The 24,985-nt window shown below is 36.5% G+C and overlaps 1 long non-coding RNA gene across 1 annotated transcript; it reads left to right on the plus strand.

Moving 5' to 3' along the window:
* LOC146997080 (uncharacterized) lies at positions 1 to 23,648 on the plus strand. Its single transcript, XR_015041102.1, has 5 exons — positions 1 to 150; positions 7,064 to 7,161; positions 22,344 to 22,388; positions 22,775 to 22,813; positions 23,498 to 23,648. It is a non-coding gene; the product is annotated as an uncharacterized LOC146997080 (long non-coding RNA).
* Positions 23,649 to 24,985: the final 1,337 nt, after the last annotated feature.

The raw sequence follows: 24,985 nt of genomic DNA on the forward strand, positions 1-24,985 counted from the left end.
TCGATGGATTACAGCTTGAGTCTTCACCTTAAGCTGCACATGTTCTAAAAGGATTTAAACTCTGCCATAACGGTCAGTTCCGTATACTCATCAAGATGCACAAAATTTGCGTTATCCTGTTCTTTGCTCTTTTGGTGGTTGCAGCAGAAGGTAAGTTTACTCAACTTGCACAGTGATGAAGCTTGGAATAGATTTCTTATCTATTGCAATGACCGAAAAAGGCAATTTTGCTGCAGAACTAAAAAATGCAAATCTGTTGTAAGGATCTGTAAAACGATCCACACAACTGCCTCAAACCGTATTATCTTAGTTGCAAACAAAATGGGTATTGCATTGTAATATATATTTAATACTAAGCAGTTTTTATTTTATTTATTTATTAGATTTCGCAAAAATATGAATTCTTTAAACAATGTTGTCCATCTTATTCAGCGAAGAATGATTTATAGCAAAGCCGTTGTTTTCATAATCTGTAACATTCCTAGCAGGTATGGAATAATTTTAACGAGTTGGGTAGCCAATTTTACACGATGAGCCGTGAAAGGAGGATGGTTATCTTAGATGCTCTAGAGGTGACCTGTATTACAGTGAAACGTCAGAAATAAAGCTACAATGTAGCTACAATAATGTTCCATCAGAGGTTTTTAGCCCTTTTCAAATTGTTTCAACCAATTTCCCTGTGTTATATTTAAAGAAATTAAATAATGACGTATCTCCATAAATGTATGTATGTTTCTCGCATTGTTATAAAACAACGGTACCTAGAGCCATCAAATTTTAATAGTACAACGTTTAGATACCCAAGAATACGTCTCCTCTTGGGCATCCGGAAGTCCAAATTTTAAATTTGTTTTTTTTTATCTATTACATATTTTGTAAAACATTTATGAGTTTTTGATTAAGAAACTCAAGAAATCACAAGGAAAAAAATTTTTAAATATGAAATGCTTCAGATTTTAAATTACGTCCAAAGGGGCGTTTTTTAAGCATTTTGTGTGTTACATTTATTTATTAAATATCACGTTCTTCGCATTTAAACCATAAAATTCAGTTCAACAGCAATATCGCAAAACAGATTTCCTGCCTTTAGAATTTCCTATACAGAGACTCACGCGCTGGAGATAAAATTTTTTTTCCTGTACAACGTTGCCATTGCTCGCTTTGAAATCCTCGAGTTTTTTAATCAAAAATTCGTTAAAGTTTTACAAAATAGGAAATCGATAATAAAACAAATTCCAAATTTGAAATTTGGTTTTCCGCATGCCCATATTCGTAGGAGGATTACCTCATTGAAAATTCGATGGCTCTATGTACCGTTGTTTTAACACAATGCGAGAAATATACATACATTTATGCAGATTTTTCATTATTTAATTTCTTCAAAGATAATGCAGGACATTTGGTGGCAACAGTTTGAAAAGTGAAACGGACATTTATAGTGATTCAACGCTAAATCGCAAAACGAAAACAATAGTGCTTCAGGTACAAAGTCCCTTTGGACTAAAAATTCATCTCCACCGTGCGTGACTGTGTATCGGAAATTCTAAAGATATGTGCTTTTCAAATTATTTTGCGATATTGTTGTTGAATTGAATTTTATGGTTTAAGTGCGATGAGCATGATACTTAACAAATAAAGGTAACCCACAAAACGTTAAAAAACGCCCCTTTGGGCGTAATATAAAATCTGAAGGCTTTCAGATTTTGTTTTGTTTTGTCTAAAGTATATTTAAATTAGCAAAAAGTAATTTCATTGGTAGTTTGAAATTAGTTTTATCTACAGTACCATGTATCTCGAGTAATCTTGCTGGAATTATCGCATGTCTCCATGTGTTCCTTACTATATAAGTGTTAGCATATCTTTCTGGCAAGTGGAAAAGTTGAGGTTCGAATCCTGGCGATGGAGCAGTTGACTTTTCACATTTCATATTCCATAAATTTAAAATAACCTTGTAGAGTTCCTCACTTTGGAATTCTAAGTTAATGTTGGAAGTGAAGAATCTAAGACTTGATAAGCGAATAATAGCTTTAGTTCGGTGACAAGAAACAACAAGATAGAAGGGTAACTGACCCTTTATTATTCCAATAAGATTTAACAAAACTCAGCCTGGGAGTGTATAAGCAAAGCCCGCACTTGGACTTGAACTTATAAGACTAAGAATTAAACTGAAACTAAGATTAACTAAAGAAGTATAGCCGAAGCTATCAAGGTTCAATTTGAGTCGGCCCCTTAACTTATTTGACTACGAAGCTTAGCAAGGGTCTGAGTACGGCCGAGCGTAATAACAGCTTTGAGAGAGAGAGAGTGGCCAAAAAGGCAGACGCGCGTAAATCAGAAACTCTGATTCTCTCTGCCTTCGTAAGTAACTTCGGGGTTTAAATACCGCTCCTCCTCATTAAATATTCAGCAAGATTCCAAAACTACGTTCTGGCCGGAAGTAGTAAGTTGAAGTTAAGAATTTGACAGGAAAGGAACTTAAAATTTAACTGTTAATAAAATTAACATAATCCTTACAACCTATACAACCTCAATAGGTCATTCTTCTTCAAGGAGCAAAATTATTCTCCCTACAGGCAACTTTTAGATAAAATTATGAAGTCTATTTTGCCTAAATTCATTGTTAGTTTGTTTCCTTCTAACTATAACTTCCCTTCCGTCAATACATTTCAAATGCAATGCCTCGTTTTATTATCTTATCCTAGAAAATTTATCAAAGTAATGTTTTATTATAAATGTTGCAACAAAATTTTAGAACGAATTCTATTAAGCATTTTACCCGAAGAAAACTTGTGCAGAAAATTTGTTAACAGTTATAAATAATTTTTAAAAATAGCACAGGAATAGTTTAGCACAGGTTTTTCCAGCTGAAGTTTTAAAATAATGATATATGAGCAGAAAATATGTTATTAACACAAACATTTATTCACTAGAGTAAGGTTTGTTTAAATTCAGTCAGAAAATCTGCAAATTTGTTACAGTGACATTTGCAAAATATTTATTTTCGTTATCAAAATTCTGTTTTTCTTTATAAAAAATGTTTTTTGTTTGATCTTAAAGATAATATTATCTCTTTCTTTAAAGGTAGAAAAGATAAAAGGATAGGTCTTATCACTTTAGATATAATAATTTATAGTCTAAGTCCGATTATTAGTTTATTGTTTGCATTCTGAGTTTGTGAACGACATATCAGTATTTTTAATAATCCTCCTTTATTTCATTTTCGAAGTATTCTTTTGACAAATGTTTTCAATTTTAGATAAAGGTAGTAAATTTCTACGTTAATTACGTTTCTCTAACTGGGCATTCGGCAATTCCGGTGTCCCATGTATAATATAGATGGGGAATATCGCGTTATTATATAACCCACATTAAAAATTTATTATTATGTAACATGCATTGAAAATGATAAAATAATATGCATTTTCTTATTAGGTTCTTCAAATTTCTGCAAAACATCTTATAATTTCCGCAAGTCATCTTATAATTTCTGCAATGCATTTAAAGTAAAATCTTTACGATAACTCTATAGATTTTGTTAGTGAATTTATGGATATTATACAATCCATCAAGGGAATGTAAAGCGAGTAAATAATTCACATGTTTCCTAATACTGCAATAGTTTATTTCGGATCTATGACGATTTTTACTTCTTTGTAAGAAGTAAAAAAAAGACTGTAATTGCGAAAAAGTTTGGATTTCAGACTTCAAAGGAAATATCCGTTATGACCTTTCCCGAGTCTATTTTGGCTATTTTTTTCTTTGACGTCTGTACTTACGGACAGAATAAAGTAGTCTTTAATCCAAAACGAATTTAAAATGGACTTTTTTGTGACGTCTGTACGTAATGTACATATGTATCTCGCATAACTCAAAACGATTATCTGTAGAACATTGATATTTTGTATATGGGACTGCTAAAACGCCTAGTTGTGCACCTCTTTTTTCTATTGAAATCAGCAGTACTAAAGTGTATAGATATATGTGATGTACCAGCTTTTGTCAGGAATAAATAGATTGTTGAAGAATCATAAATGTAGTCGTAGCTTAAATAATCAGACGATAAGTTTAAAAAACAGGATCCATTTATTATTATTCAGGAGAAATATCAGTTACAAAAATCAGATATCCTGAGTAAATAAAAAGAATTACTAATAACTTTTTGTATGAAGTTTACTGCATCGTGGCATTTAAGAAAAAAGCCCCGATATTCCTTTTGCGAGTCTTTTTATAACCTCTGGAAAGGCGGAGCTTCCGAGAAATGACGTCAGCCTCGTCAGCCAATCCAGTTCGCTTGAAATATTTCCAGAACATTCTAAAACTGTACGTGTAGAAAAGGCGGGAAAAACAACTTGACTACGGGGCTGTGGATTTAATTCCACGTACTTTCAAATAAGAGAACGTCGCCATTAAAAATGAAAAGAACATGCAGTTAGAAATTTAAGTGTATTCTTGACTATGGAATTTTATTATTACATATATATATAGTTAGAGTAGATTGGGTAAAAGAAATCCTGATTATCCTATCTGAGGAAAAGGCGTAGGGTAAAAAATACAGTTGCTAAAAATTTAAAAGTTAAAAAAAATGAATTTAAACTTTTAGTGAGAGAATATTAAAGTAATCAGAACGATAATGTAAGCTTTAAAATTAAAATTAACCACAAAAGTAGAAGTGAAAAACACAAGATATAATGTAAATATATGTATGTAAAGCTAAAAAAAATAGCAATTCGGGACAAATAACGAAATCTAACTTTTCCTTCTTCTCACGATTCCTATACTTACGTCTGGGAAAATTTTATACTCTTTATGACAAAATAAAATTATAAGCCTTGACTACCGCATGACGAAAATTGACTGAGATACTTAATTTCAAAATTTGCAATTTTTGATGTCATTTCAACTAACTTCGAGGGATCGGTTAATTAAGTAAAAATAATTCGAGGAAATATGTTTTAAATGACCTGCAGCAAAAAACATGTGCATAATTTAACATGCGTACAATGAAGTCATTTAGTGTCGACATCAGATTAACTTAATTTATTGGACCAGTTGCTTGACGATCCTATTTTTTCCCGACCTATTTTGTTTTTATAGCATCATATTAAACAATTATCTGCTCATAAAAGTTTCACTTTTTAAATAAAGTTTGTAACCTCTGAAATAATCTGTGAAATTCCTTCTGACTAGTTGTGTAGCCAGTGTATACGATAAGTCGGGAAATATTGTGGTTATTTAGATGTTATAGAACTGAGTTGTATTACTATAAAATGTCATAAATAATTACAACACTCTGTATGCTTTAATGAATTCTTCTTTGAAAATGGAAATATTATGCTCTGCATATAATAATAGAATTCACCGAAGAACAAATGCTAAAGCAACACGAATCGATGTAACATGAATAAATTTGCATTGTCCTATTTTTGAAGCTTAAACAGATCATTCCTCCTCAGATATGGGAATGTAAATGACGAATATGAAATGGGTGTATGGGAGAATAACAGGAAAAATTTCGATATATTCTAGGTAAAGTTTAGTAAAACAAACCTATAGTGGTGTCAGCTACCTTGTAAGGTATTTCTCCCACCTTTCTAGCATGCCTTCATGGTGTAGTGGTTCTGCACGCTGGGCCGGTATTTCAGAGGTCCCCTAATGTCTCTACAACCTGAAAGGTGAATGAAATGCAGTTAACAAGCAATTCCTTAAAAGCTGACGCTAAAGAAAGATTAGAGCTGAGATCATTAACCAGAACTGAAAGAAAGTTTATGGTTAATAAAACGCCAGCAATCTCCAGCAATCTTATCTTACTTCATCGGAAGATGCTTTCCGAGTAATTTCGACTGTGAAGGATCTATTCTTTTAATCAACTGTAATGAAAGAAAAGAATTTATTAATTTCTTTTCCGATTATAAATCTCATGCTCTTTTATACAAAATTTGGAGCTTCTCATTGTTTGAACGAAGTATATTAAAGTATATTGTAAACGCACACTGCTAAAATTCAACAAATGGCAACAAAATTCATATCTGGAATGGGTTTTTAAGTGTTGAATTGCGAATTTTGCTAGTAAGAAGAGGGAGAGGATGCGAAATTTAAACTTATTTAATACACGGGCAACTTTATCGTTGGAGACATTTCACATTTAATAAAGTATTTCAATTCTGACCAATAACTCTAATTCTGATTACTATTTACTGCTGACTTTTCGAAAACTTACTTTTTTCCTTGCTTTTCTTTTATCTTTTTAAGGTATTTTCCCCTTTGTTCCACATGCCTTCGTGGTGTAATTAGAAGCATATTCGACGCTGGTTCAAAAGGTTCGAGTCTCCGTGAGGGCATTGCTTATTTTTCAAGTTTCCTGCTTCAAAAATCTCAATGTATACAAATGAGGTCCGAAATAAGAAGATGGTGGACAATGTTTCGTCACCAGCAGGATTTGATGATTGTGTCCCCTCATCCTCAGTATCCCTTTGAAAGGGGGAGTACGTAAGATAAGATTGCTGGAGTGCTCCCCACCCACCTGATCACGAAGTGATCTTATGATCTTAAAGGGGCACCCATGGAGCACATAAGATATCTTCTTCCTTCTTTCCGCATGCCTTCGAGGTGTAACTGGAAGCATCTCGATGCATATTCGAGAGGTCCACAACTCGAGTTTCGGCGAGGGCATTGTATATTTTTCACGTCTCTCAGCATAAAAAAAACCTAATGACTCTACACCTTTTATTCAATACAAGGTATTAGTAGCTTCGTTATCTGTAATTTATATAGAATAGTTTCGAAATTTCTTTGTTACTCTCCCGCAGGCACATGTTTCATTTTGTCATTTTCGCTCCCACAGTTGAGGAAGAAAATTCTGCATAACCTCGGTAAACTACCAGTTCTTCAAATTTACTCCTGTTGCTCTGATTCCTATTGCTTATTATCTGTTATTTTAGCAATAGGCTGCGTATTGAAAATGCGTAGTAATTTTAAAACTTTTTATGATTTGCAGAACATTTTTTAAACCTTTATGTATATTTATCTCTTTTAGTATAAGTTACTTTCTGCTCTTTTTATCCAGTTGCTCTAGCTGCCGAAGGACCGGATGACAGCGGCATCATGAAGGAAAGATGTGATCCTCGAATGTGTGGTAGTGATATGAAACATTGCCACCATTGCGTAAGTTAATTTATTTTCGAAATTAAATGCAAAAACAATGTATAATTTCAGTGAGGGTACCGAATGTATATTTGTTTGTTATTCTGATGATTCAGTTCTTGTACTCAAATCCCAAAGAATCAGTCATGTCACAAAAGATTCTGCAGGAAAAATCCACAGGAATGAAACCTGGAGTTAAAGCTGGAAAATTAATATAAGCGCATTGAAATCGAAGTTTCTTCATATCAAAAAGAATCATAGAACAGAAGCCATGTGTAGGGGAACTTTCCCATGTAACAGACGTTTCCAGAGTTCGCAATGCGAGCTGTTTAGGTATTACAGAAGTTTCACTTGGTCGATATCTGAATCAAGTCAGAAGGAAGGCCAGCAATGTAATTTTTAACTCAGACACGTTTTAAGTGATGATTCTATATTGGATTTAAAGAGGAAAAAGCGTATTTACACATTGGCAATTTGAACGATAATCTTATACCCCTTACCAGCAAGGCAAAATAGTACAACTAAAATCTTTTAAGAGAGCGTTTCTGAAACTTTTTTAAGTAGGGACCACGTTCATAAATTAAAATGTTTTGCCGATCACTTTCTATATTATCTCCCCATCGAAAGCAATATTTTAGCATATGCTTTTACTAGTGTTGTTGTTGTTACTAATCTCCATGCCTAGGAATATACTAGACGAGGTCCACGAGTCCATTCACCTTTAAAAAATCGAAAAAAAGCCTAGGAGACCTGTAAAGGTCCACAAGAGACAACTCCAGGCACTCAAGGATATGTGCCGGTGATGCGGGTGCATTGTGATACTTAGAACAAATTGGGTGTATCTTGATACCACTCTCAAAAGTAAGTCCCCTCAGGTGCCCACTGAAGAATGGGGAAAGTGTTGTCTGAACACGCAATGCATAGTAAGGGATCTTCCAGGACAATCAGCTTGATACCAGGGATGACTCGGGGGAACGAGCCAAATTTGCCTGTCAGCATGTCTTCTAATGGAATGCAGTTCAAGATATGTCAGTGAATTGATAATTGGCAAAGGTTCTTCAGAAGCCTCCTTCGCCAGAATGTCTGCCATTTTATTCCCCCATATATCAACATGGGAAGGAATCCACTGAAGATGCACTTCACAGAGTGACGAAACCTGCCTAAGTTGGCTAAGAATTGCGGCCCCGGCCCTATCACCAACTCTTTGCCAGTTTGAAAGATATTTGATAGCGCTACAACTGTCAGATAAAATCCATACTGCCTTAAGATCTGTAAAGTACAAGACAGCATTTAGTCCCTCTTCCATGGCTATAAGCTCACTCTTAAAAACCGAACTGAAGTCAGAATTTCTTTTCTTTATTTTAACAATATTTCCATTTGTGCATTTAATGACAACACCACTACCGGAGCGAGACTCCCATCAGTATAGATGAGGGTAGCTCAGCGGGAATTGCTGAAGCTTTACTAGTTCACATGCAAAGTCTCGTTTAGTCTATTAATCAGCTATTTTATGTTAAACTGCCATCCTGTCAACCCCGTTTCCTATTTTCTTGCCAGAATGTAAACTTGTAGCTCGCGTGTATTTAAATGAGGCAGAAACGAATCAGTATTTAAAGAAAGGTTTTAGAGGTTGGAATCAGAACGAGTTCTGCCTGCTGAAGGTTATGCTGCTAATTTGATTTTCTAGGGATTAGTATTTTGCGACTTTGCGTTATTCTCGTCATTAAGCTTGTCACGCTGACTTTAGGTCAACTTGCGAGGTTACTGTATTTGTGCATCCGTTAGGCTAATTTACTTAATTAATTCATTATCTTTGATTTAAGCCATAAATTCTGGCTTCTGTAAGCTCGAGAGTTGCCTTCTGTTAATTTTTATTTGCGTTAAATAAAAATGCCTTTATACCTTTTCCCTGTCGCTGTGGTGATTTACAAGACATAGTGATAATTCACTTCTAAAGCTTAAGACGTTTCGTACAGTTTATGTTACCAAAGAGTACTAGACGTTATACACTTATTTCTAAAATACAGCTAATTAAAAAATTCATTCACTTTTATATTGGCACTAGCAGCGCCTTAGTCTGGCTTTTAAATGTACCGGAAAAATGGCTGAAGCAAACACCAAACGTTAAATTTAAAAACTGCGTAGAATTTTACTCTGCAGAAGAACTTCATAAAAAAAGTTATTACGTATAACAAAATTACAATGAAATAAGCAATATCCCTTAATACAAATATTAATTATCCTAATAAATAAACTAACCAACTTCTCTTTGCAAAATCTTAAGAACTCAAATGGTATAAAGGAGGTTAAGAACTTTGTTTTCTAAAAAAATCACTCAAAACTTTTCAGTATCTTAAAAACAGTGAAATGAGCAATAAATAATATAAAAGAATACAAAAAACAAAAAATTCTGAAAAGAAAAGTATAATTAATGATATTTTATCTAATATTTTCAAGAGAAAAAAATTACAATGAAATAAGCTATATCCTTTAATACAAATATTAATTATCCTAAAAAAAATTAACCAACTTTCCGTTGAAGAAAAAAAATCATGCAAAACTTTTCAATATCTTAGAAACAGTGAAATAAGCAAAAAATAACATTATCAGGTTCAGCGTTCCGCCTTACTTGCTTTGGGAACATTCAATAACCTGACTCGGAACAGGGAGCTTACTAAAGCTATGTTCAATAAATGTGGGAAGTAGACAAGATACACAGGAAGGGTATACGAAACCCTTTATTTTTCACTCTTTACGATGATTTCCGGACTTCGGAATACAGAGACCAACCACTTGTGGTCTGAACGTAAGAATATAAAAATATTAACTAAACTCTAACTTAACTTTGGAATAATAAACAAGGGCCTACGTGAAGATTGGCCGTATATTAACAGAAAGGCCGTATGTAGTACAGAGATCTGTTAACACTACGATACGTTTAAAATTATCAAGAGGATTAAACCTCTGGCCTGGAAGGCAACCAGCAACCGAGTAAAACTGCTAAGGCAAGCGGCCTGCTTCTACTAACTCCTTCCTCTCTCTGGCCCACCAGCGGCCGAGCGGTAAAGTCGCTGAACACTGGTAGATCGGTCCGAGGTTCGAATCCTGCGAACGGGCTGGCTGCATGGGTGTTTTCGTGGTTTTCCCCATGTGTAACGTGTATACGAGCCAGTTTCCCTTAGAAAGTCCTCCACGAAAGGCATCCCTCCTCTTAGGCAGATAGCCCTAGTGTGCTTTGCCATAATTAAATACACCACACCACCACCACCTTCCTCTCTCTTGCTTGGCAAAAAGCCACAACTTAAGTACTTGGCGTTCGCCAGACAAACTTTGCATAAAAACCTTCACGCTTATAATTCTGGCCGGAAGTAGAAAATAAGAAGTGATAGTAAAGATTTAAAATAAAATAAGCGTTAGTAAAACTTAAGATCCTTAAATACTTCCCGCCAGAGTTAATTAGTTTGAAACTGAGGTCTAAAACGACCTTGTTGAAAACTTTTAGCTCTAGAATCTAACGCGAGGCCAATCTTTTACAAACATTTCTCACTAGAAACTAGAAATTAAAAAAAATTTGTTTTTACATTATCAATTCCATGGACAATTACTTTTCATCTGTACTGCATCTAAACAGGAGTTTCTAGTTGAAATCTGGTTCCTTCCAGAGATCTGGAAGGAAAACTAGTTTAATGAAATGTTACACAATTAAATGGCAAGTAACATGAATATTTATATTTCTCCTAATATTCTTATTTCATTCATGACTTTATTTAATTATCTCTCCCCGTGCTCTCTGACATGTGTTGTAAAAGAAAACACCAAACACGAATGTGTTTATGTACAAGTGTTCAACACTACCGCCTGCAATCAAAACACTAACGTGTTAAAATTCAACATTACAAGACCTCATAACACACCTTATCTTCATCTCTAAACCCTGAGGTACTATTCTGAAAGTGGCTAACTCTGAAGTGTAGCGTCAGAGAGCCTAACTACATTCATTCAACCTTTAACACATATTCACAATAATTTTCTCTTTTTACAGTCACACAAATAAGTTAAAATTTTCTGGCATTACTTTCACTTTTAACATATCACAGTATTTCTTAATGCTTAAAATAACAGTTCACATTGTATATAAGAACATATTAACATGCCGTTAATTTTACGCATTTTAAAACATACATTAGTAGTACATTGTTAACTTCTATTCTTTTCCAAGCAAGTGCCAATTCTTCTACATTGAAATACTACATTTCAAAAGTCTTTCAGACTAAAACTTCTTTCTTGCTAGAATGTTTTAAATAAAATTTATACAATAACTTTTACAATATTCAAGTATTTACACAATCCTATTATACATTAATTTTTAGTTTTACTCGCGAGTAATTGAAAAACATAATACCAAAATAGGTAACAACTCATTTCTCGCCTTTTTGGCGATAAAGGTAGACCTCACATAAGGTAAAACGTCTTGAAATCTGCCACTTGCAGTAAGAATGAAAGATTAACTTAAGTTTGCAAAGTAACATAAAGTTTTACTTATCTTTGTGATATTCGGACATTCTTTTTTCTGCCCAGTCCTGGAAGGTAGCGAAGATTCGCGTTTGATTTATCTTCCTTCTTGTGCGGGCTCGCCCTTCAGTTCCTTCCTCTATGAGCTTTCTTTTCCTTCCAGTTCGGTCACGCTTGAAGACCTTGTTTTTCGCCTCTGCCTGTGGTCTTGGGCGTTTGATGGCAGCTGGTCTTGGCGGAACGGGGACACTTCTCTCTCGTTCCTGCTTGGATCTCGTTGCTGGCCGTTCAAATTTTCCTTGTATCTTCCCCTCCGCCGCTGGTGTTCCTTCAACAAATCGTCGACATTTGCTACGTAGAGTCCTGTCCGATGAGTAGATCTTCCGTTTGGGAGCCGGGTTATAGTTGCCGTTATTTCTCCTGGCTCTCTTTGCATTCGTCGTACTTCTCCCTTTTTCATTCTGGGGGTGGTCGTGCGCTCTCTTTTCTGGTCGGTGGAACGGCTTCTTTTTCTTGTTACCTTCAATTTTCCAACGGGGAAACTTTCTTTTCAATTGCTCCTGCCTCCTAATGGCTTGCCCTTGTGCTTGTCGTTGTTCCACCTCTGGAGCTTGTGCCTGCCGTGCCGGATCCTGCAAAAAATCTTTAAATATTTGCATTTTATTACGGTCATAGTATGGTTTTATCTGGTCAATGTTTGCGGAGCATGTTTCACCATTCCTGGCTTTTAACACCACTACAGCCTGAGTTATTTTTTCTATGACATACGGTCCTTCAAATCGTGGAAAAAATTTGACGGTTTTATCTTCTGGTGCTGAAGAAAGTGAATGCTTAATTTTTAATACTTCATCTCCTACTTTATAAGTTACTCCCCGTCGTTTCATATCGTAATAAAGTTTCTGTTTTCTCTGTGCTACTTCAGTGTTCTTTTTTGCTTCTTTAATTAATTTTTCTATATCACCCATTTTAAATTCTGGGGCTTTTTGTTGAACATAAAATAATTTATCTAACGGCGTTATAATCTTTCTGCCTAAAAATAACTCAGCAGGAGTTTTGCCCGTTCTATCATGTTTTGCGATCCTAAGGGCGAAAGCTAATTCATTGACATAGTTATTCCAGCTTTTATGAAACTTTTTAACATAACTACGGATAATTTTCACTATATTTCTATTGACCCGTTCCGCTACATTTGATTGCGGCCGATACGGGACCATTTTTAAATGACGTATGCCCAGTTTTTGGCACATGTCTTCAAATATATTACTTACAAATTGAGGACCATTATCCGATATAACTTTTAGATATATCCCCGTATTTTAAAATATATTTATTTAAAATAGAATCAGTAACTAATTTCGCGGAGGCTCGTTTTAAGGGAACAATTTCGGTCCACTTACTAAAATGATCAACCATAACAAGGAGATACCGACTTTTATTTAACTGACTTTTTGGGAAAGGGCCCAATAAATCGATGCCAATTATTTCATTTGGAAAATCGGATTTAATACTATTTAGAAACCCGGCCGGGCGGAAATTAATATAATTAACTGCTTGACATGTTGGGCAGGACTGGACATACGCCCTTGTTAACTTTTGCAGTTCAGGAAAATAGACTGCCTCGCGTACGCGTTGGATAGGTTTTCGAATACCAGCATGAGAAGCTAAAGGGCTGTCATGGAGCTCCTACAGGATATTTAATCTAAGACTAGCTGGGATAACAGGTCGAAATTCGTTGTTGGAATTCGTAGTTTTTGTATAAATTAATAGACCATCTATTAGTTCGTAATGGGCCGCCCTATTTCTTATCGCCACAATATCTTGGTGGCTAAAATTTTCAGGATCCTTTAAATTTTCATAAATGTTTCTAAATTCAGGATCCTTACCCAGTTCGGTTATTACAGTTTCTCGGGAATTTATTGTACATGCTGTGAGCATTGCCACCTTTACAGTATTACCTTCTTCATCTATTTTTATTCTGAATAGGGCATCTGCTACGATATTTTCCTTTCCGGGGGTGTGCTTGATTACCAGATTATATTCTTGTAGCTTGAGTGCCCATCTTATTAACCTTGGGGATAAGTTTTTCCCTGAGTACAATCTAGTTACCGCCGCATGATCAGAATACACTGTTATTGGCGCCCTTCCAAAATAGACTCGGAACTTTTGCACTGCTAACAGAACTGCAAGTGCCTCTCTCTCGGTCGCGGAATAATTTCTTTGTGTTTGATTTAAAGTTCGACTAAAAAATGCCACGGGCTGCTGATTTTGCGAAAGTACCGCTCCTACCGCATAATCCGAAGCAACCGCTGAAATTTCTAAATTCTCATCCTTTTCAGGAAATTTCAACACAGGGGCTTGCGTTAATGCTTGCTTTAATTTTTCGAAAGCACTATTGGCTTCGGCCGTCCACGAGAATCCTGCCTTTTTCCTTTTTAATTTTAACAATGGTTCAGCAATAGCTGCAAAATCTTTTATAAAGGACCTATAATATGAACAAAGTCCTAGAAAAGAAGAGAGCTACTTCACCGTATTTGGCGGCGGATACTTTTGCACAGCGATTATTTTTGATTCGTCTGTCTCGATTCCTTTCTGAGATATTTTGTAACCTAAGTATTTTAATTCAGGGGCTGTAAATGTGCACTTTTCGACATTAACTTTTAGACCGGCCTCATTTAATAATGAAAACACCTGTCTTAAATCCTGTACATGTTGGTCCAGATTATCACTAGTAATAATGATATCGTCTAAGTAGATAAATGTGGACTTTCCAAGAACAGGCCTTAGCACAATGTCCATATATCGCTGAAATGTTGCCGGTGCCCCTGAAAGGCCAAACGGCATACGCAGGAATGCATAAGTGCCAGACTTGGTTATAAAAGCAGTCTTAGGCACGTCCTCCGGTCTAACCCCTATTTGAAAATAACCAGTCGTTAAGTCTAAAGTCGTCATGTATTTGGTAGAGGTTATGTTCCTTAGAATTTCTTCAATAATAGGTAACGGATATACCGGATATTTAGTCATGGAGTTTAATTTACGATAGTCAATCGCGAAACGCCACCTTTTTGGTTTTGGATGTGTTACTGGATAGTCATTGTTTTTCTTACATAAAACCACCGGGCTAGCATAACTACTTGAGATGGGCGTTATGTTCTTTTTACGTAACATATCGCTAATGTGCCATTCTATAATTTTTTTCTTTATTCTTATCATACCGGTATGCTTTGTGGCGAACTGGCAGTGAATCTCCGGTGTCGATACTGTGGTTAGTAACTTGAGTAAATCCTGGAATATCACTAAATAACGAAGCAAATTCACTTACCACTTGTCGAATTTTTCGTTGCGCTTCCTCAGGCAGGTGGTCAAGGTTTAACATTGGCGGTTCTGGTTTCTCTTCTCGAACTGGTTTCATCGTCAGCTTAAGGGACGCTTCGTTAAAATCCAACGTTGCTTCTGCCTCTGAAAGAAAATCTATCCCTAAGATAATATGTGCTTGCAGATTCTTTACTATAAAAAACATAACATTAACTTGTTCGTCCTTGATACGGACGTATAGCGGTAATTTACCTATGCACTTGCATCTTTCTCCTTGCGCAGCTAACACTGTCGTATTATCCGAATTATATATGCGATATTTACGAAAATACTTCCTAAAAAAATCTTCTGCCACACAGGAACACTGCGCGCCTGTATCCAGGAGTGCGGTGGCTGGGATGTTATTCACCAACACTTCAATCTTTGGAAGAGTCAAATTTTTCACCATCACTGTATTTAACTTGAAGGAAGAGGGTTTTCTTGGCCTTCGGATTTCCGCACCCTCCCGTCAGCAGAAATCCGTTTTAGTTTAAATCTTGTTTTTTCCTTTCCGTGCTTTCTTTCTTTTTCCACTGGCCTTCAGACTTTTTTCCTGGATTACTATTGAACTGTCGACGTTCGCCGGTTGTTTTTTGATTCTCGGGTTTCCTTTTCCACTGATTCGCTTTGCTTCCGTAGCCGTGTTCTTGACTTTGCTGTGGTCTTGGCGCACCAAATTGGTTTCGTTTTTCATACTGGCGTCTTCTTTCAATGTCCGCCGTTCTTCTACTTTCAAACTGGATTGCTAGCTCAAATAACCTTTCCAGTGTAGTCGGATTCCTTAATTCAATAAAGTCTTGTACTTGGGGAAGTAACCTCGGCAAAATCACTTGAATTATCTCAGGATCCGGACGGTTTCCATACAAGAGATTGAAGACGTGAATTTTTCTTAAAATAAAGGTGGAAAGATTTTCGATTCGTTGCTGATATATGCTGAAAAGTTCCGTTTCTAATTTCGCACGATCCTTTACGACAGGGAAGGCTTTTACTAAGGCAGTCTTGAAATTTTCGTAAGTATAGGTGGGACTTCCCGCTTGACCCAAGAGACTTCTGCCTATGCATTTGAACCAATTAAGCGCTTGGCCCCTCAAAGCGCTGGTAGCTAAGGTGACTTTCTGGAACTCATGCACGGGATAGAGCATGAAGTGGTCATCTAGTTTTTCCAAAAAACTGATTACCAGTGAGTTTCCATTAAATGTTGCTTCTGGTTTCATCGATGCGCGCATGGTCTGGACGATGTAACCAAATCCTTCCAGGGCGGCAGCTGGCACTTCTGGATTCTGAGCCGCTCCTGCAGGCAGCACAGGTTCTTCTTGAAACTCGGCCATGGTTATTCTTCTTCGTCGGGCGCCACTATCAGGTTCAGCGTTCCGCCTTACTTGCTTTGGGAACATGCAAAGGCCTGACTCGGAACAGGGAGCTTACTAAAGCTATGTTCAATAAATGTGGGAAGTAGACAAGATACACAGGAAGGGTATACGAAACCCTTTATTTTTCACTCTTTACAATAATTTCCGAACTTCGGAATACAGAGACCAACCACTTGTGGTCTGAACGTAAGAATATAAAAATATTAACTAAACTCTAACTTAACTTTGGAATAATAAACAAAGGCCTACGTGAAGATTGGCCGTATATTAACAGAAAGGCCGTATGTAGTACAGAGAACTGTTAACACTACGATACGTTTAAAATTATCAAGAGGATTAAACCTCTGGCCTGGAAGGCAACCAGCAACCGAGTAAAACTGCTAAGGCAAGCGGCCTGCTTCTACTAACTCCTTCCTCTCTCTTGCTTGGCAAAAAGCCACAACTTAAGTACTTGGCCTTCGCCAACAAATTTGCATAAATAAGTTAAAGCTTTTAATTCTGGCCGGAAGTAGAAAATAAGAAGTGATAGTAAAGATTTAAAATAAAATAAACGTTAGTAAAACTTAAGATCCTTACAACATGAAAGCAAAAAGTATCAAAAAACATAAAATTCCGCGCAGAATTTTACTCTACAGAACAACTTTATCAAAAAAAAAAAAAAAAAAAAAAAAAAAAAAAAAATGTATTTTATATATATAAAAATGACAATGAAATATGCCAATCTCTTAAAAACAGTGACATAAGAAATACGATGGAAAATTGTTGCCAAACCCATATTTCTAAAAGAATGAAACTATTCAAAATGATGGGATTTCATCAAAAACCTATCAACAACAATAAGACAGGAAAATTGTTGCCAAAATAACATTTTTAAAGATGTGAGATGTAAGAAGTGTACTCGGAAGCATCATTTAAAAAAACTTAAAAAAATACAAAATAGCATCATTTTTCCAAAATTCTTTTTGTAAAAGCAGTCGCAAGGATAAAAGTTTAACGTGTCCAAAAATCAAAGAAAAATAAACTGTACATTTTTAAAAATAAACTTGAATCCATTTGATCCCATTGAAAAATCCCATTGAAAGGTGTTAAACTCCCTTTGTTACATAAATTGGTATTGAATCGATTTATTGAAGCACGAAATTTATTTTAAGTTCGTAAAATAGCTAAGTGCCTACGTTTCATGACGATGTGAAAATGGAGGGTGTAGAGTAAAATCTCGCTTTCCTATAGCCCATTATGTCTCAAAATGACGCGATTTCGTCACAAAATATAAAATTAAAAAAAATTCGAATTCGAATGAAAAAATCGCTTCGAGGTGCACTGGCTCTTGCCTAGATGCACCTATGTACCAAATTTCACAGCCGTGGGTCTATTAGCTTACGCACAGCGCGAACGAAACACACAGACAGACTCTTTTCTTTCATTATATGTAGAGATTAATAAATTAAATTAATAGAAGAAAAGTTATGTTTGCTTTTAATAATTCAAGGCTGTTTGAATTTGGATAATTATTATCTTATTAACTGAAAATCCAGTAACTGTTTGCGCTCTCATTAATGACATGAATGAGCCTGCCGATTCTTGCACAGCTGTTTTTGTGTTTGGATATATGCTGACAAGCTTAAATCTGAGATCGGCATATATCTCAGTTCTATTTCTTTCCTCTGTTTGATGAGAATCCTTTCTTATACAGGTACACAGAAGAAAATTGAATTATAAAGTGTCAGTGTATAGTTTGTGGGGTTCCACGCTTTTATCTAACAATTAAATGCGGAGAAACCTAATGAACAGCTAAGACAATAATCGCTTTAGTTCAGGAACAGAGACGTAAACCTGAGAAGGGTTAATTACCCTTTATTGTTCAAAATAAGAGTGAACAGTTGGCCCCTTTCTAACGGCGTACAGCAAAGCCTCCATTTGGGCTTGAACTCAAAATAATAAGAAATAAGACTTAACTAAAGAGATATAGCCGAAGCTATCAAAATTCCAAGTAGTTGGTCCCTAAACATCGAACGAGCTAGCGAAGCTATCAAAGAGCCTGTAATACGGCCGAGCGTAGTAACAGCTTAGAGAGTCGTAGCCAAAAGGCAAAGGCGCCCTAGTCAAGAAACTCTGAGGCTCTCTGGCTAACTGCGCCTTAAATTACTGCTCTTACTCATTTGCATTAAACGCGATTCTAAAAGCACATTCTGGTAGGAAATTGTAAGCTGAAAATAGAATGTACAGGAAAGTAGCTTTAACTTAACTGTTAAAAATTTAGGATAAAGTTTACAAGTTCATAATATTCCGTTTTTCACTGATTATGAGGTTCAGAAATTAACCGTACCCTCTGCCTGGAGTTTCATTTGAGGTCCAGTATCATTAGGCAGGTTAATTAATTTTTTTTTATTCAATGGCAGTTGTTATTTTCAAACAAGAACCAGTCAAAAGTAGTTAGGCTTACTTGAAAAATGAGTTCCAAATTGAGAGTTTCGAGATGGGAAGTTATGTCATTACATTATATATTATTTATTCGGTATAATTATCTGTTAAAAAGATTCTAAAGTTAGAAATAATTAAATATTTTTCTATTTTACAGAAATAATCAAAACCAAGTTTCCTGTCAAACTGTTTTACTTTCTCATGGGCAATGAGAAAAATCAAAGAATTAGGTTGTAAACAGACTTAGTTTATCTTGTTTTGAGAACACAACTGATAGACATGCCAGGTGTACTTAGCTACATATCAGCTAGTAATGATCCAAAAACCTTGTTAATTTCGTTTGCAAATAACAGGATACTTTTGCAATTCTAGAAGGATCACAGTGGCAAACTTCTACGGACACTTGTGGTCTGCTGGCCACAGCTTGAGAAACGCTGATTTAATAAGATAAACATGCTTTAATAATATGCTTTAATAAAAGATTGAAACAACTTGTAAGGTATTTTATCACTCCTTTCCGAATGCCTTTATAGTGTAACTGGAAGCATCCGACGCGTGATCGGGAGGTCCGGAATTCGAATCCCGGTGAGGGCATTGCACATTTTTCATGTTTCGTGCATCAAGAAGCCTAATGACTCTTCAAGTGGCTCCCGAACTAGGAGGATATTTCGTCACCACCAGGAGTTGGCGATTGGCCTTCGTCCATTCATTTGTTAAGGACTGGATTGTATTATTTAAATTATGGCAAAGGGAAAAATGGCTATTTGTGTAAGGAAAGGGATGTCTTCGTAGACAACTTTATAAAGTTTGGCTTATTTAAATATCGCAAACCACAAGAGGGTTTTCTGTCTAAGAGGAGGGATGCTTCAATGCAGGACTTCCTAAGAAAAATTGACTGGTAGCCACGTTACACATGGGAAAAACGTCCATGCAATCAGCACTTTCGCTGGGACTCGAACCCCTGTCTAACTACCAGTGTTTAGCGACTTCACAGCTCGGCCGCTGTTGGGAAGCCTAAACAACACTGCAAAAACTCCCGTATTCGAACTATATTCGAACCACCAGAGTTCAGCGGTTTTAGCTTCCATCGCCGGTGGGTTTTCTTTTCGTTACATAACAGTGTTTTGTGATAGTAATTTTTCTGTCCTTCCGCAACGCATAAATTCAACTTTTTTTAAAACAAGGTCTGGTTTATCTGAAACGAGGTCTGTTTAATCTGCCGCTAGTAAATGGGATATTACAGATGTTTCATATCTTCGTGAATTTTCGAACAATCTTATATGTATAAATTACATAAGCAAAAATAGATAATGGACATTTTGACATGTTAGTATCAAAGTTATAGAACAATGCTTGAAATACACTCTTTTGCAAAAAAAAAAGAAAAAAAAAAAAAAAAAATCGAAGCACCATAAAGGAAGTGGTTGTTTTTGATGAAATTGAAATATGCTAGCTCATACACATATAATAAAATGATTAAAAAATCAAGGTCATAGTACCTGTTCACCCATTAAATGTTCAAATTAGTAGTTGGTCTAACTGCCATGCTTGAATTCATCGAGGCAAGAGGTTCCTAATGCCATCCTGTGACACATTCTGCCAGGCGTTCATCAGTTGTCGCTCCAGATCTGCGATATTTTATGGTGCCCGAATCTGGCAGCCTACTATGTCCCAGACATGCTCGATTGGTGAAAGGTCTAGTGAACTTGCTGGCTATAGAAGAGTATCAACCGCACGGAGACAGTCCAGAGATATGCGAGCGGTATGTGGCCTGGCATTATCTTGTAAGGAAATGGCCCCAGTATGACGTGCCATGAAGGGTAATGAAACCGGCCGCAGGATGGTATCAACATATCGTTGAGCTGTTAAAAATGTACGGAGGATGACTAAAGATAATCTGCTGTCATAAGAAATAGCGCCCCAGACTATCACACCAGGGGTTATGGCTGTATGCCTTTGTAAAACAAATACTGATTGGGACCGCTGGCTCCGTCCTCTCCACACACGAACACGGTGGTCATCTGCTTCAAGAGCGAAGCGCGATTCATGGGTGAACACTATACGATGGCAGCCATGATGATTGGCTGCGACATCACTCCAGACGACTCCGCCGATGTTGTGGGGTCAAAGGCAAACGTCTTAAAGGCCTCTGTGAGCGTAACTCCGCTTCAGACAAGAGCCGTGAGGTGGTGGACGGTACCATGGGAGATATAGGCGTGGCTGTAGTGCGTTGAATAGTCGACAATGATACAGTTGGGGATGTTCAGGCCTAGCGAACAATCATCCTATCTTGCCTGGCATTTGTGATCCTTGGCGTTCCAGAGCCTTCATTTCGTCGGCAATTCCTTTGTAGCAACCATTGCTGCCAACTTCCTTGCATAGTAGTGTCTGTACGCTGCAGGTGGCTCCCTATTGCTCGATATGACCACCCAGCTTCACGCAACCCTACAATGCGACCACCTTCGAAGTCGTTTAGTTGTTTGTAAAACCCTTATCACACTTGGTTACAGTTCCGGCTAGACGGGATTTTTCTGAGAAACGAGATTCTGGAGGCACTGATTTAACCGGGAGGATTCCTAGAAAAAAGAACCGTGCCTGAAGCGAAGTCCCGCCTAGCTACGGAAGCTGTGTTGCGGCTACGAGGGATTCTCTTAAACCTAACCGAAAATTTCTCGGGTCCCGGGTAGAGCTAACCAATCAGACGAAAGTTCTGCTTCTGAAGGATCACGTGATCCCAATTTGAGCGATAATCGATTACTATTTGGCGTTCAAGTCTTTGTAGTAAGTGAGAATGGTAACCTAGCTACGAGTGTTTCCTGGAATTGTGCGGGTTCTAAGAATTGTCCCTTTCGACGTCAAGTCCCGCGTAGCCGAAACATAATGTGATTGGGACTTAAAGGGCCGTTCCCACTGGGGTTTATTTCAGATTCAGTTCAGATTTTCAACTTGCTGCCCTATGAGAAAAAACTGGTTTTGGAGCTGGGTGGGCTACGTCAGTTGTGTTCGTTAGCTCAGATAAACCCCAGTGAGAACGGCCCTTAAGGTCTTCGACATCGTTGTAATGGCATCTTTAGTTTGCTTCTTTACGGAATTACAATGGCAGCAAAAAAAAAAAAAAAAAAAAAAAAAAAAAAAAAAAAAAAAATTCCCCCCCCGTTACTGGTTTTATACTTTGCGAATTGCGCACTAGAAATGCGCGCTATGATCGCAATTCCTGTTCATTTGCCTTGAAACTTTGATCACTTGCATATTAGATCAAGATGTTTTTGCATACCAAATTTGGACATGATCGCAAAAGTCTTTCTTGGTGCTTCGATTTTTTTTGAAAAAGAGTGTTTTTTTTTCCTGACTAAAATATCCTACTTTTGCATTTTAAGATAAAATTTGCAATTCTGCTTAAAAACATTTATCTGTCATCTTTTGCGATTGATGTTATTTAGCACTTACGTAAATTATTTATAAAATGGCATTTATTTAGTGGCATCACTGTGTTGACGGAAGAGATAAATTATTAGATTTTACTAATGCTAAATTTTTTCTTCATTTCAGTGTCAACATAACTACCACATCGATTTCCAAGCGGCCGGCAATGATGTAAGTTAAGAAAAGGGCATAAAATATTTTTATTCTTAGTAACTTTTTCATTGATTTCTCTTGTTTATGCATAGTGGTCAAACTGAATGTTAAGTGTTTTTTCACTTGTTAGTAACTTTATGTTTCACTTGTATATTTAACTTTAATATAGTACTAAAAATATTGACGCCAAATGGTATATTTACATAAAGACTAGATTTTTTATGAAGTTCTTTCCGTATTTAAAGATCTTCACTGTTGTAACTGAAAGTGCAGATTAAAATTTAGGCTAAGTAAATTTCACCCAAGTTTATTCGCTCCGCGTTAAAGTTTGGAGCAATCAATATCTATAAAACGAATATTAAAATTAAGATTTATTTTATTTTAATTGTATGTATTTTTTATAGGAAGAGTTACAGCATGCAGCCATTGATGTAATGTGTGAGGTAAGAAACAAATTCTCATTTCTTAATCAGCTCTCTAACTAAATTTGTCTTTATTAGATTCACAAATTGATACTTGCTTTTTGAAATGAGAAGTATTTCATCGAAATACATTCATATCTCAGTGCGAGCAGGAGAACATTCTAATTTTATTTTAAAGAACGCTGATTCAGGTAGAAAGTCATAAAACTGAAGCTGTCTGAGCTACCAACTGAATAAACTGAGTATTATTTATCCTTCTAAATAAAGAAAAGTAAAGAAAGTATAGAAAAATTAATTAACGCATTAAATGATGGGAGCGTGATGTAATTATGAACCTCAAATACTTCAATTCTGTTTCATGAAATAATTCCTCATTTCTGCTTACGTTGCTTAACTGAAGAAAGCTCTTCATTGCCACTCTGATTAAAAATGATAACTCAGAGTGAAGTAATAAATGTCATTTTAGTCGCATTTTCATTTTTTGATTTTTAACTTTAATGTTAAGTAAGACAACATTGTTTTTAGAACAAAGCGTAAGGGGAGAGAGACTAAAAATTTACACATGAGTAATAAATAACTTGTTAAAACAAAATTTTGGAATATATCAATCCATAATTACAAATGTAAAGAAAGGTTCAAAAGAAAAATTTTGTCAGCTTTGCACGAAATTTGTTTGATTTTCTAAAATTATTTACTCTTTTTCAGTGCTACCACAATGTGAACGGCCACCAGCATCACGAGGATATACCAGCTCTATAAACAATCGAACTGAGGATATATCTGCAATGAAAACAATAATTTTCTATTAGAAAATGTTGCATTTGTAAGAAACGTTAATAAAAGATGAAAACCTAAACTGTTCTCTCTTTTAATTAAAAAAAAAAAAATAGGATGGGTCTAAAATTTTCAAAAACAAACAGTTATTTGCTTATTTTGTAGCAATTAAAGAATTTTTAAATTTAGGTTTTATTCCTTACAGTACTGGTTCTCAACCTTTTTTATATTCCGCACACCTAAAATGTTTTAATGTTTCGTTCTCTCGTAACGGTTGCTGTCATATGTTCTTCTGCGTGGGCGTGTGGGTTCTGGATATATATTGTTACCGTTTTTCTTTTCTTCTGACACCAGTTGTTGCGTTATTTTCTTCCTTCATGTTCGTACGGGGTTTGTAGATTTGGAGTGAATAACGACGACACTTGATGAAGTATCGAAACACACTTTATTTAGCCAATATTAATCAGGACAGCTCCAATAACACTTTTTACAGTCGTCGAAGATCTACTATAAACATACTGGAACAATCAGCGACACAGCCCTCAGGTTATCAGGCTATCACAGTGGAGACAGCTTCCTGCAAAGCACCCGCCTCTGCTTTCCGGAGTACAGCTCCCGACTCTGCTTGGTCGTTCTCGGAACTCCACGTACTCTTCAGACTCTCCACGCTACAACTCGCGATGCACTCGACGACACACGAGCACAGCTCCCGACTCTTCGGTTCAGTCGTTCCCGGAGCTCAACACGCTCTTTCGACGATGCACTAACCGCGATACACTAACAGACTCCTTCGGAGCACTCGACAACCCACTCGGTACTCGCTGGCCGGCTGTCAACTCGATCGTCTCCGCACGGACTCACTAGATGAGACACTCTACGAGGTACACACACTCGATGAGAGACACACACTCACTGACTGCGGACCAGCAGGGTTTATATAGCTTTTGGCTTGTGTTCGGGAACATTCAGGGGTAAACCGGTAAGAATTCGTTCCAGAATTTTCTCCAACCGTCCATGTTATATCGCCAATTTTGTCGCCAAACGTCGCCAAATGGGGCAACCCTAAAACTGCTTTGTGGGGAAGCCATTTCACCGCGCCTGTACATTTCGTAACAATATTTACTTCTTAACGTAGACGTGCTCGCAATGCGGGCATTGCATAAAACAGACGTTTAACAGACGAATACTTTGTTGACACACGAACAAAACAAGAACAAATAGTTAACACAAAATTAGAAACCACGTTTATCATTACGCTGGCATACAGCGGGTTCCCTTCGTTACTTCGCTACTATCAGTCTCTTCTCTTCTCTAACTTAAATCACGTGAGAGAAAGGAGTTGCAGGCCGTTCGGCTAAACTGCGCGTGCGTGGTTAACATGTCATGGCAGTTGCTAGACAGTCAAATCAGACTCTTTTA

The sequence above is a fragment of the Stegodyphus dumicola genome, chromosome 5 (genome assembly GCF_044657685.1).
Source record: "Stegodyphus dumicola isolate Sdum_Otavi_A_Nest chromosome 5, ASM4465768v1".
Taxonomy (NCBI): domain Eukaryota; kingdom Metazoa; phylum Arthropoda; class Arachnida; order Araneae; family Eresidae; genus Stegodyphus; species Stegodyphus dumicola.